General features: G+C 36.9%; 1 protein-coding gene and 1 long non-coding RNA gene across 2 annotated transcripts in view; both read right to left on the bottom strand.

Moving 5' to 3' along the window:
- Positions 1 to 269: 269 nt before the first annotated feature.
- Positions 270 to 10,444, bottom strand: LOC125254063. The gene is made up of 2 exons (XR_007181587.1): positions 10,332 to 10,444; positions 270 to 1,375 (listed from the first exon to the last, which is right to left on the bottom strand). It is a non-coding gene; the product is annotated as an uncharacterized LOC125254063 (long non-coding RNA).
- Positions 10,445 to 10,944: 500 nt separating this feature from the next.
- Positions 10,945 to 13,165, bottom strand: part of LOC125254062 (cholinesterase-like) — an 83,086-nt gene continuing 80,865 nt past the window's right edge. The window contains exon 8 of the transcript XR_007181586.1: positions 10,945 to 11,045. The gene's annotated coding sequence lies outside the window, so the exon portion shown is untranslated. The remainder of the gene's footprint in view (positions 11,046 to 13,165) is intronic.

The raw sequence follows: 13,165 nt of genomic DNA, 5'->3' as shown, positions 1-13,165 counted from the left end.
ACTTGACAAATTTGATTCTTTTTCTGAACAAAGACTTCAAAGGACCATGGGATATGTATGTACACACACACAATCACACTTCCATTCTTTACACGTACACATGTTTTCATTTAACTTGAAGACTACAAAGAAAAAGGGTCACTTCTGAGGAATTTCAATCTTCCCAGGAGACAATGGGATACGTGCTGTCTCCCCTCCATCCATTACTCATTAATGATGTCATAATTCTGTTTAAGATGACAGGAATGGAGACTTGAAGACAGAAAGTTAAATTCATCCTGCTTTAATGTCAGATAATAAATCAATACTATTCTTGAGTGCATTTTTAATATTAACTTTTTAACAAGAGGAAAAACTTCAGAATTCACCATTTGGGATTTTGAAATGTCAATAAACAGTAAAGAAAGTACAGAACAATTAGATTTAATGCTGAAGAAAATAACACCTTGTATTTTATCTTTTGATGTTGTTAAACAAATGCAACTCAGACTGACAGGGATATAATGGGGTGTAAGGATCGGAACATGTTGCAAGTCAGTTCGAACCCGTGTGAACTGCATAAGCACCATAACAACCAACAAGAACACCATAAACTCAAAATGTTACTCAAAATTTGAATAGCTCTCAAATGCATCTTTCTCCATTGACAATTATTCAAAATCAGATGTGTATTCTGCAAAATCTGACCTTTTTGCAAGAAACATTGTTTCTGCTAATATTTTTTAAATTTAACTCCTTTTTCCCTTTCTGCTGCCTTTGACAATCTAAATAGTCAATAGTCAAAAGCCTTGAGTAATTAGCTGAGCAATTCTCATCTCAAGATGAGAATTCTCAAGATGTGTAATAAAGTAAATAAATGTGGCAAAACCCTCTGGATGGATGGATGGATGGATGGATAATTATTATTATATTATCTGTATGCTAACACGGAGACCAACCTCCACATTGTATATATATATAAAAAAAAAATACAGAGAGGCCAACCAAACTCTGGCTCTTGTTTTGTTTGCGATCACAGTGGCCAGGCCCCAGAGTCTGGTGGCTGGCTGGGCAAATCTTCACTCAGTGAGGGATGAACTTGCCTGGAAGCTTGTTCTGCACTGCAAACTCCAGAAAGTGCCCAGCTCATGCATGGAGCTCCAGCAGGGATGAAGAGGTGAAGGATTTATGGCCCCCATGCTCCAGCTCACGCAGGCCACCGCTTACTGTCCCGGCCCCTGACCAGCTAACCCCAGCTCCGTTCTGGTTCCTGCCCCTTCCGCCGCTGGGTGCGTTTAATTAGGTGTTAGGGGAACGTGGACAGGACAACCCCCCCCAGATCCAAATCCAACAATGATCGTAGGATACTCATGGTCTGTGGATGTTTATAAACAACCTGAGAAAAGGGAAAAGAGAAAAGAAGCACACTCATTTCTTAAGAAATCAATACAGAGCATTCAAGATCCTGAGCACAGTTGTTTTTCTGTACTGTTTTTTTTAAGTTGTTTGCCCTCTTGTTTGTGATGTTACAACAAAAAGCTTTATGAAATTGCACTGTATTAAAGTCTCTCCTATTGTGAACCTGTTGAATAAAACTCCATTGCCATGGGACAACATGGGCAGATGCGTTGAAGGCTTTTAAATTGCTATGAAAAGAATATACACTAATAATTTAATAATATAGGCATACACCAATTGATATGAACCAAAGTAAAACAGCTAGTAAAAAAAATCTTTGTTACAAAATTGTTTTTTCTTCTTCAGAGGAATGAAAGAATGGACAACTTTATGCTATCTTAAAGGTGCTTTTTTATTTTATTTTTATTTTGGGGGCCTGAAAACACAATCTTTTGAAAACAGGTTTCAAAGTTTCACATTTTTGAAAAGATACCATTATTGTCTCTGTGTAAACTACAAAAGTTTACACAGCGCAAAAGTTTTTTCTTTACAAAGTGACCTCGCCTACCACTGGCCTGGAATACACAATACAACATTTTTAGTTGTTTTCGCGGATCTGTATGAACAGGGATCGTTTTGACAATGGTGTTGTCTGTATGAGAAAAATGCAAAGGAAAAAAATCTTTCAGTTTTTAGTACACCATTGTTGTGTAAATGTACCCTAAAACAAAGAAATAAGTTTCATACCAGTGTGATGCATGCAATGTCTTCTATGTTACCCAGGTAAGTAAATCACTTAATGACCAAACACTAAACCCAGTGGATAAAGTGGAGTTATTATGACAATATGTTATTCTATACACAAATTGATTAATTATTTAACTTATATGAGAAAATAAAGCATTGTTTTGCTTCATTGCAGTGAATTTAACTTTTTAAGTGGCTTATATAACCACCAAGGACATCATTTACGTAAACACAATTCATCATTTACCTCAAAGAGCGTGATTAAAAGTCTAAAAGAAATATTAGGGGTTATTGAGGGAGCTCAAAACAACATATTACATATAACCATTGAAATTTCAGCGCAAGAGAGAAAACAAAATGCTTTGGTTTCCAATAAAAACATGCATAACAGGTCATCTTTTAAAAGCCCTTTGTGTACCATTGTTCTGCTGATTGCAACAGCTATTTGAACCTTTGCTAATAAATTCCATACATTTTCCACAGGCCATTAAAGTTTAAATGCTGTTGCATCATGCACATGTTTACCATTAGAGTACATATATTAACATCAAATAAAGTGAGCGTATTAATCAAACTACACTAAACTTGATTGTTGCATGTGTTTGATCAATGTGCCTTCACAACAGCTCATATAAAGTTGCATAATAACAGTTCCACCAAAAAATTGCAAATTATTATGATTAGCATTTAGCAGTGCGGCTTTGCAGAAGTCCTATCTTAATGTAGTACAATACATGGTAACGCTTTAGATTACAGCCCGGAAAGTACTGCGTAATTACAAAGAATTTAATGTGTAACTTTCAATAATTATAGTGTAACTATAAAGTAAGTATGTGTAAATATAGGGGAACAATATGTAAAGTATTGGGAATAAAGGGGTAACAACCAGGAAAATAACAAATTATTTATACTGTAAGTATTTTAGAACTAAGGGGTACTTACACTGTTATGATAGACAACAATCTTACGTTTGGGAGCAATTTTATCGAGAAAGTGCATTAAGTTGTTTCAAGGCAAGTAGAAAGAACTTGCAATCTTTTTTAATACATGGGGAAATATACTTTTGTTTCATGTAGTTACAGGGTAAGTATGACATTGTGGGCCGTAAATTAAAGTGGAGCTTGTTACACTCTTATTTTTATGTAGTTACAGGGTAAATATGACATTACGGGCCGTAAATTAAAGTGGAGCTTGTTACACTCTTGTTTCATGTAGTTACAGGGTAAGTAATTAATAAAATGCAAACAATCTGGTATCACTGACTCCGAAACTTTTATTTGAAAAACAACTTTATTAAAACAGGTCTACAACATTTATTATTCATTTTTTAAAATCAACTTTTCATTTCAAACTCTGAAGTCCTGACAGAAAGTAACAAGTTATGTCCGTTTTTTGGTTGTTGTTGTTTCTCGCTTGGCTTCCTCCTCCTCTTGTTTCTCAACTGATGAATCTTAAGAAGGAATCCCATTGCTATTCTGTATTATTAGAAAATACAGTACACCCAGAGATTCATGGTTTAGGCTATTCATCTTTTCGCTTCCGACCAGCTTTCACCAACGTCTGCATGAGAGTCGACTTCGCGTTGGACGAAGTAGCACATAGAAATGAGCAACGTGAAGCTTTCATGACGTTCTCGCGGGAGATTCATATGAAACTCGCGCGAGAACTGCCATCTCTGTTATTCTGTCTTGTTTGTTTCTCATTATCATTATCTGTTATTCTGTGTATTTTGTTGTGAGCATCACTAAAAAAAATAATAATAATAAAAAAAAAACTGACGGCATCCAACATCTGCGTGAGTTTCTCGGCACGCCTACGTCACGCTTCAAGTTACGTCAAGCATGAACTCTCAACCCTCGCGTGCACGCGCCGAAGACAGCTGGTCGAAAGTTTTAAAAATATTAAAATATTTGGTATTTTTCTTACAAATACGTATCGTTTCACTTCAGAAGACATCGCTTCAATCTATTGGGGTCGTATGGATTACTGTAGTTATTACTGTTTGTGCTGTTTGATGTTTCGACTTTTAGGAACACGTGAGGTTGCATTATAAAGCGTTCCTAGATGATTTATTTTTTCATAAAAACCTTTTTGTGTTCATCTTAAGAAGGAAAGTCGTATACATGTCAAATGGCATGAGGGTAAAAGATGAGTAAACGGTGAGCACATTTCCGGGTGTACTGTATTTTCTTATAATACAGAATAGCAAATGGGATTCCCTCTTAAGATTCATCAGAGGAAAGAAAGAAAAAGAGGAACAAGAGGAGGAGGAAGCCAAGCAAGAGAAACAAATAAGAAGTGTTGTAACTTTAAATCTGTTTTGAAATAAGTTGTTTTTCAAATAAAGTTTTCCAAGTGATATGACTGTTTGCGTTTTTTTTTTTTTTTTAATAATTAATTTCTTACCCTGTAACTACATGAAACAAGAAGGTAACAAGCTCCACTTTAATTTACGGCCCGTAATGTCATACTTACCCTGTAACTACATGAAATAAGAGGGGTAACAAGCTCCACTTTAATTTACGGCCCGTTATGTCATACTTACCCCTTATATGTCATACGTACCCCTTAGTTATAAAATATTTACAGTATAAATAATTTGTTATTTTCCTGGTTGTTACCCCTTTATTCCCAATACTTTACATATTGTTCCCCTATACTTACAAATACTTACTGTATAGTTACACTATAATTTATTGAAAGTTACGTTGTAAATTTGTTGTAATTACGCAGTACTTTCCGGGCTGTAATTTAAAGCGTTACCACTACATCAATGCAAAAGCACCATGTGTTGTGGGTAGTTTCCAAGACATTGCTATAAGTTTGCTTAGATGTTTTAGAGATATTTACTAGCATGTTCTGAGTGTTTTAGCGTATGATGTTGCTAGGGTGTTGTGTTCTCTGTAAATCAAAAGACTCCACCCAAGTCTTTATGATATACTGGTCTTTAAATATAGCTCAAGTCCCTCCAACAATGTAACACTTGTGGAATATTTAGAATATTTTATCGTCCGCCAAGTAAAAACTGTAAATCTAATCACTTAAAAGCAGTAATAGCACACCTTGGTAAAAGGGGAGATTGAAACTTTGTTTATCAGTTCAAGGTGCCTTAACAGGTAGAGCTAGACAGCGGTCCTGACGTGTGAGGAAGATCCAGTTAGATCCGCTCTGATGGATAGATCCGTTTAGATCAACTCTGACGGACAACAACAACAACGACAAAAAACTCCCAAAAACTTCCTAGCTCTTCCATCCAGATAACAAAATTCTTTGTTTTTACTGTTATTTCTATTTCTTATGTTCTATTTTTATTCTTCCTCTTTATGTAAAGCACTTTGAATTTCCATTGTGTATGAAATGTGCTATACAAATAAAATTCTCAAAAATCTGCACAATTTGAGTCATTCATGTCTGTAGAACAAACAATGTGAGATGAGTGACAATAAAAGTGTTATACAATTAGTCCATCAGGCATAGCTGCTATGTCCCAAGCCTTCTGAAGCTTTGTGCGAAGAACAGATTAATATTTAAGTCATTTTTCACTTACAATCTTTAATTTCAGTGAGATGTTAACTGCCAAGACTGGATCACTGAGTTGAAGTGATCATTCAGATTTATGAAAGGGGTCATAAATTGAGAAATCAAATTTTCCTTGATGTTTTGACATATAAGATGTCATTGTACTATAAAAGTATCCTAAAACGTTTCAAAACTCAACACTTCCTTGTTTGTCCAAAAACAGCTTTTATTGGAACCAAGTTTTGGATTTTGTGTCAGTATGATGCAATAGTGTGATGAAAGACAGCCTCTGTAGAAGATGATCAACACCTACAACTACATCATTGCCTCTAGCTTTGCCCACCAATTCATGAAGTAGTAAATATGAGAAAGATGCATGATAGAGATGCCTCTGAGGATTACAAGATGTTTTGCAGTGCCAAGTTGTGAAAAAACACAGTCTTTGAATTGCCTTCCTTGTGATCCTAAGTGTGGATTAACTATATTTGTGACAACGTTCCAGATCACATCACTAAGACACTGTTCATTTGTTTGCTTCATTTTAGTGTGTATTTGTTTTTAATTTTATCAGAGACTGAAAAAAAAAAAAAAAAAAAAATGATGCAGTGCAGACAGTAATGTCGCAACAAGTGTGAGTAACAATGTTTTGTTACCATGTGTAACTATTGCTTATTGCTTTATTTGTTACAGATCGTCTTATATGTACTCACTTTACTTTCACATTACTGAAAATGACGAACGATGAATATCAGACCATATATATAATCTGCTATACATATTAAAAGCAGCTATATAGTGGGTATGGAAAGTATTCAGACCCTCTTAATTTTTTCACTCTTTGTTATATTGCAGCCATTTGCTAAAATCATTTAAGTTCATTTTTTTTTCTCATTAATGTACACACAGCACCCCATAATGACAGAAAAACACAGAATTGTTGACATTTTTGCAGATTTATTAAAAAAGAAAAACTGAAATATCACATGGTCCTAAGTATTCAGACCCTTTGCTGTGACACTCATATATTTAACTCAGGTGCTGTCCATTTCTTCTGATCATCCTTGAGATGGTTCTACACTTTCATTTGAGTCCAGCTGTGTTTGATTATACTGATTGGACTTGATTAGGAAAGCCACACACCTGTCTATATAAGACCTTACAGCTCACAGTGCATGTCAGAGCAAATGAGAATCATGAGGTCAAAGGAACTGCCTGAAGAGCTCAGAGACAGAATTGTGGCAAGGCACAGATCTGGCCAAGGTTACAAAAAAATTTCTGCTGCACTTAAGGTTCCTAAGAGCACAGTGGCCTCCTTAATCCTTAAATGGAAGACGTTTGGGACGACCAGAACCCTTCCTAGAGCTGGCTGTCCAGCCAAACTGAGCTATCGGGGAAGAAGAGCCTTGGTGAGAGAGGTAAAGAAGAACCCAAAGATCACTGTGGCTGAGCTCCAGAGATGCAGTCGGGAGATGGGAGAAAGTTGTAGAAAGTCAACCATCACTGCAGCCCTCCACCAGTCGGGGCTTTATGGCAGAGTGGCCCGACGGAAGCCTCTCCTCAGTGCAAGACACATGAAAGCCCGCATGGAGTTTGCTAAAAAACACCTGAAGGACTCCAAGATGGTGAGAAATAAGATTCTCTGGTCTGATGAGACCAAGATAGAACGTTTTGGTCTTAATTCTAAGCGGTAGGTGTGGAGAAAACCAGGCACTGCTCATCAACTGTCCAATACAGTCCCAACAGTCAAGCATGGTGGTGGCAGCATCATGCTGTGGGGGTGTTTTTCAGCTGCAGGGACAGGACGACTGGTTGCAATCGAGGGAAAGATGAATGCGGCCAAGTACAGGGATATCCTGGATGAAAACCTTCTCCAGAGTGCTCAGGACCTCAGACCGGGCCGAAGGTTTACCTTCCAACAAGACAATGACCCTAAGCACACAGCTAAAATAACGAAGGAGTGGCTTCACAACAACTCCGTGACTGTTCTTGAATGGCCCAGCCAGAGCCCTGACTTAAACCCAATTGAGCATCTCTGGAGAGACCTAAAAATGGCTGTCCACCAACGTTTACCATCCAACCTGACAGAAATGGAGAGAATCTGCAAGGAGGAATGGCAGAGGATCCCCAAATCCAGGTGTGAAAAACTTGTTGCATCTTTCCCAAAAAGACTCATGGCTGTATCAGATCTAAAGGGTGCTTCTACTAAATACTGAGCAAAGGGTCTGAAAACTTAGGACCATGTGATATTTCAGTTTTTCTTTTTTAATAAATCTGCAAAAATGTCAACAATTCTGTGTTTTTCTGTCAATATGGGGTGCTGTGTGTACATTAATGAGAAAAAAAAATGAACTTAAATGATTTTAGCAAATGGCTGCAATATAACAAAGAGTGAAAAATTTAAGGGGGTCTGAATACTTTCCGTACACACTGTGTATATGTATATATATATATATATATATATATATATACAGTACTGTGCAAAAGTCTTAGGCACATCAGTATTTTCACCCCCCAAAAAAGGTTTTAAGCCAGTTATTTATATCTTTTGCTGTAGTGTGTCAATAGGAACTATCCGTTCACATTTCCAAACATTCATTTTGCCATTAATTGTAATAATCCAGTGAGATTTGAATACACAAGGAGTCTGACAACAGCCGGTGCTCCACACTGTTGTAGCGAAAATTAACTCAAAGGGGAAATATTAATAATTATTCATAACTCATTATGATTATTAATTATGATTAATTATGAATATGCAAATCAGTTAATCAGATTAACTGGACGTAGCTACATTAAAAATAACATTACAATCAGTTAACCTGTTCGTCCAGTGAACGCTCAGTGTTGATTGTTTATTAATTCTAAGAAATGTCAATTTCCTTGTGTAAAAATGCTGTAAAGTGAGGATGTTTTTTAAAAATACTGTTATAAATAGATTTTATTTATCAATTAACTTATTAACTAAATCAAAACAATATTTTGTGTGACCACCCTTTGCATTTAAAACAGCTCTTGTCCAGGTACACTTTTCAGGTAGCTTTGGAGGCAGGTTTCTTAAAATCTCTTGCAGACACTGCCACAGTTCTTCTGGATTTGGTTTGTCTCAGTTTCATATGTTTCTTCATGTAATCACAAACGGATTTGATGATGGTGAGCTCTGATCTCCATGTGGAGCACTGGCTGTTATCAGTCTTATTGTGTATTCAAAAATCTCACTGGATTATTACAAAATGAATGTTTGGAAATGTGAACGGATTTTTTTTTTTATTATTTTTATTTTTAAAGCAGAGGCTGTGTTATTTCTTTTGATATACTGCATGTTCAGATATTCATATAGCAAAATATTCTGGGGGCCACAAAAGTTTTTTGAAAATGATCAAAAATATTGGTGCTGACTGGCAACTTTTGAAAAAATGCTGGTGGGGAAAAAAGCTGACCAAAAAAGAAAAAAAAAAAGCTGACTAGAGTATCCTAGGTATTGAGTCATAGGGTTGTCTTCTGATGCATGATCAGACTCTGGCTCAACATGTATGGCAAACACTGGAAGTTTTCAAATCCATGTAATGGCAGTGTCCATTTACTTTCAAGACTCGAATGCGGCACACCCATCAAAATTTCAAAGAGAGGGTCAAAAACAGGACAGAAAATATCCTATTACTTCTAAATTAGGATGTTTCTGATGTAACTGGTTTTTCAGACTGGTTTTTCAACCAATTTATTCTATTCTTTCATAAATTTAATATTGCTGTTTCTTCATGAACATGTGCTAGACAATATTTTTGATGAATACACTTAATGTCAATCAATCAATCAATCAATAAAAAAATGCATGACTTCATAGGACTTTGAACATAAGTCATATGGACTAATTTTATGATATATTTCTGGTGCTTTTGCATGCTTTTTGAAGCTTAAAAACTCCATTCATTGCAATTGTATGGATTAGCAATCAGTACATTCGGCAAAATCTACTTTTTTCACAGAAGTCATATGTGTTTGGAATAGCATGTGGGTGAGTAAAAGTTGATGATTGTGATGTTTATGGGGCAAAATAAAGGCCGGGACACCCGACGTCAAAGAACTAGCGGCAACGAAAGCTGACGACTGCATGTATACAAACCATAAACAAAGCAGCACTTGCTTACCATTTTGAATATCAATCATGCTGATCACGTTCTTTATTCCACTCTGCTCACGTGATTACGAAAATATATTCGTGCATTCGAGTGCTCAGGTAAGATGACGTAAAATTAGAACAACCTTCTGTCTGTGCCGTCATAACTTATTTGCTTGCTTTCATAATTTTTGCTTATATTCTCATGAACTGACTCGTTTGCTATACTGAACAGCCAATCAGAATTCTCTCTCTCTCTCCGACGGCCCGACGCTGATTCAACATGTCGAATCAGCCAAAAAAAAAAAAAAAAAAAGCCGACGAGGACCAACTTCAGCCGACGGTGTGGGACACTCTGAAAAAACTTAGTCGGCACAAAAACTGCACGACGGCCGACCCTCGGCTTGGTGTGTTCCGGGCTTAAAATGAAATCTGCCCTTTCCCTTTATTTCACACTGTCCTTTCCTGTGTCCTTTGGCTCTTCCAGGCACATTGTTGCCAATTTCCTTTTGGCCAAAGTGTATGTAAAACCGAATGATGTAATGTCTGACCTTAATGCATAAAGAATACGTACACCATGAAGAACAGCACGCATGATGAAAACTCGCACTTGGATGAGAGATTCTGCCCACAGGCTCGGGATTTCAAGCGATGACACAAACTGTTGTCATGTTACGAGCAGCACTGAACAGAGAAAAAGTAATTAATGTACGGATCGAGTCACAACATCTCATTTTCTCTGTGCCGTTGGTTGATTCTTATGTGTCATAGTTTACATTGTGACAAATGATGTTAAGTGCTAATGACTGCAACAAACAAATGGTCAGGATGTGAAGTGAAGCACAACACAAAAGAATTTTATAAATTAGCCAAGTAATAGTAGCACAAATTAAACTGAGGGCATATGAAGCCTCCTGCTTCCCAGATTTTTGCTCAATATGAGCAGTGATCTCAATGAATGAATGAATTGTTACAACATATACCTTGAATGCAAAGTAAGTCACTTTGAATAACAGCATCTGCCAAATGCATAAATGTAAAATGTAGATGAAAATTCTATGTGGCACATTTGCAGTTTAACCCCGTGTGTGACTCATGCACATTGCACTTATGCATGCATTGCTATATGTGTGTTAATGTGTGTGGGTGTTTATTTACAGGTGTCTGCATGAGTGCATGTCGTCTTGCCTGTCATTATTTCTCTCCTGTCACCCAGTTAGACAGAACTGCTGACAGCAGACACTCCAGCAGGGCTGTGTGAGTCACGCTCGCCGGGATTCTGTGAGCGCTGGAAGAAAAGGAGTGAGGTAAAAATTTGTTTTATAGGAGGTGATATAGTAACAATCTATTAATTGGGTGTGTAAGAGAAGCCAGGATTTCCGTCAGCGACTGTGACCGTTGAAATAATAAAATGCCATCTGACAAAGAGACTGAAAGACATGCATTATATAATACGCATTAAATATTCACATGCTTATCTCTAAAGCTCAATTTAATGTGATATTATGATGCTTTGGAAGCCTGTCTGAAGCTAAAAAGGTGCGCTCATAATACAAATGCTGTATTTTTAAGTCACTGACTGACAGGGAGCGAGAAAGGTACCTTTGGTTTCTGACACAGTGCTACTCTAATAGAAACCCCATTCTGTCATTTGCATACAGTGTTGTTTCAGCCAATCGAAGTAGGCTGATGGCCATAGGAATATGCCGTGCCATATTGTTAAGTGTGTAATTAGGGAATTTCAGTTCCTAAGCAGACAATTAAAGAACTTTTAGAAGTACAGGTTGCTGAACACACTGACATTTTTAAATGCAGCCGTTCTGCATATGGGACAAATTATTCAGGGTCTTCTACACCTGGAGCTCAGTGTCTAAAGTGCTGATTTAACTAAAGTCATTGTTTTCTGGCCCACTTTTTTGGCTTCAATTCCCAATCCACCAACAATGGCTTAACTGGGAAATGAGCTAATGAAAAGAGTGATTACAAAGAGTGATTTACAGTTCTTAAAAAAGGAAACACATTCATCTCATAGTGCAATATGCACAAGCTAATCTTGAAGAGGAAAACTTACTGGCATTAAGTCCAATTTGAGGCTTATTCTGGCAAAGAACCACCTACCTAGACAGGAATAGAGCATCTGACTGACTTTTAAAGTGTACCAAATCATTTGTGCAGGTGTGCACTTAAAGTCAGCATGAAACAGAAGTTCTGATAGTCTTTTCTTCCCTATTGTGATGTGTATCCATGTGAAATAGCTTCTCAAACAAGCAAAAATTTAGGGCGGGACTTGATTTTGTGCATTGGAAATTGATTGGAAATACACTCACTACTTTACATTGCAGCAAAGTGTCATTTCTTCAGCGTTGTCACATGAAAAGATATATAAAAAAAAATATTTACAAAAATGTGAGGGGTGTACTCACTTCTGTGAGATACTGTAAATATATATATATATATATATATATATATATATATATATATATATATATATATATATATATATATATATATATATACAAACCTGATTCTAAAAAGGTTGGGACACTGTACAAATTGTGGATAAAAAAGAAATGCAATAATTTACAAATCTCAATCTCATAAACTTATATTTTATTCACAATAGAATATAGATAACATATCAAATGTTAGTTAAAGTTAAATGTACATATAAGGAACAGCTGGAGGACCAATTTGCAACTTATTAGGTCAATTGGCAACATGATTGGGTATAAAAAGAGCCTCTCAGAGTGGCAGTGTCTCTCAGAAGTCAAGATGGGCAAAGGATCACTAATTCCCCCAATGCTGCGTCATCCAAAGATTCAGAGAATCTGGAACAATCTCTGTGTGTAAGGGTCAAGGCCGGAAAACCATACTGGATGCCCGTGATCACATACAGGAATGATACTGTAATGGAAATCACAACATGGGCTCAGGAATACTTCCAGAAAACATTGTCGGTGAACACAATCCACCGTGCCATTCGCCGTTGCCGGCTAAAACTCTATAGGTCAAAAAAGAAGCCATATCTAAACATGATCCAGAAGCACAGGCGTTTTCTCTGAGCCAAGGCTCATTTAAAATGGAAAACTGGAAAACTGTTCTGTGGTCAGACGAATCAAAATTTGAAGTTCTTTTTGGAAAACTGGGACGCCATGTCATCCGGACTAAAGAGGACAAGGACAACCAAAGTTGTTATCAGCGCTCAGTTCAGAAGCCTGCATCTCTGATGGTATGGGGTTGCATGAGTGCGTGTGGCATGGGCACCTTACACATCTGAAAAGGCACCATCAATGCTGAAAGGTATATCCAAGTTCTAGAACAACATATGCTCCCATCCAGACATCGTCTCTTTCAGGGAAGACTTTGCATTTTCCAACAAGACAATGCCAGACCACATACTGCATCAAC

This window comes from Megalobrama amblycephala, linkage group LG19 (genome assembly GCF_018812025.1).
Source record: "Megalobrama amblycephala isolate DHTTF-2021 linkage group LG19, ASM1881202v1, whole genome shotgun sequence".
NCBI lineage: Eukaryota > Metazoa > Chordata > Actinopteri > Cypriniformes > Xenocyprididae > Megalobrama > Megalobrama amblycephala.
Note: the sequence above shows the minus strand (reverse complement) of the source record. Positions and strands in the feature narration are given on the sequence as shown.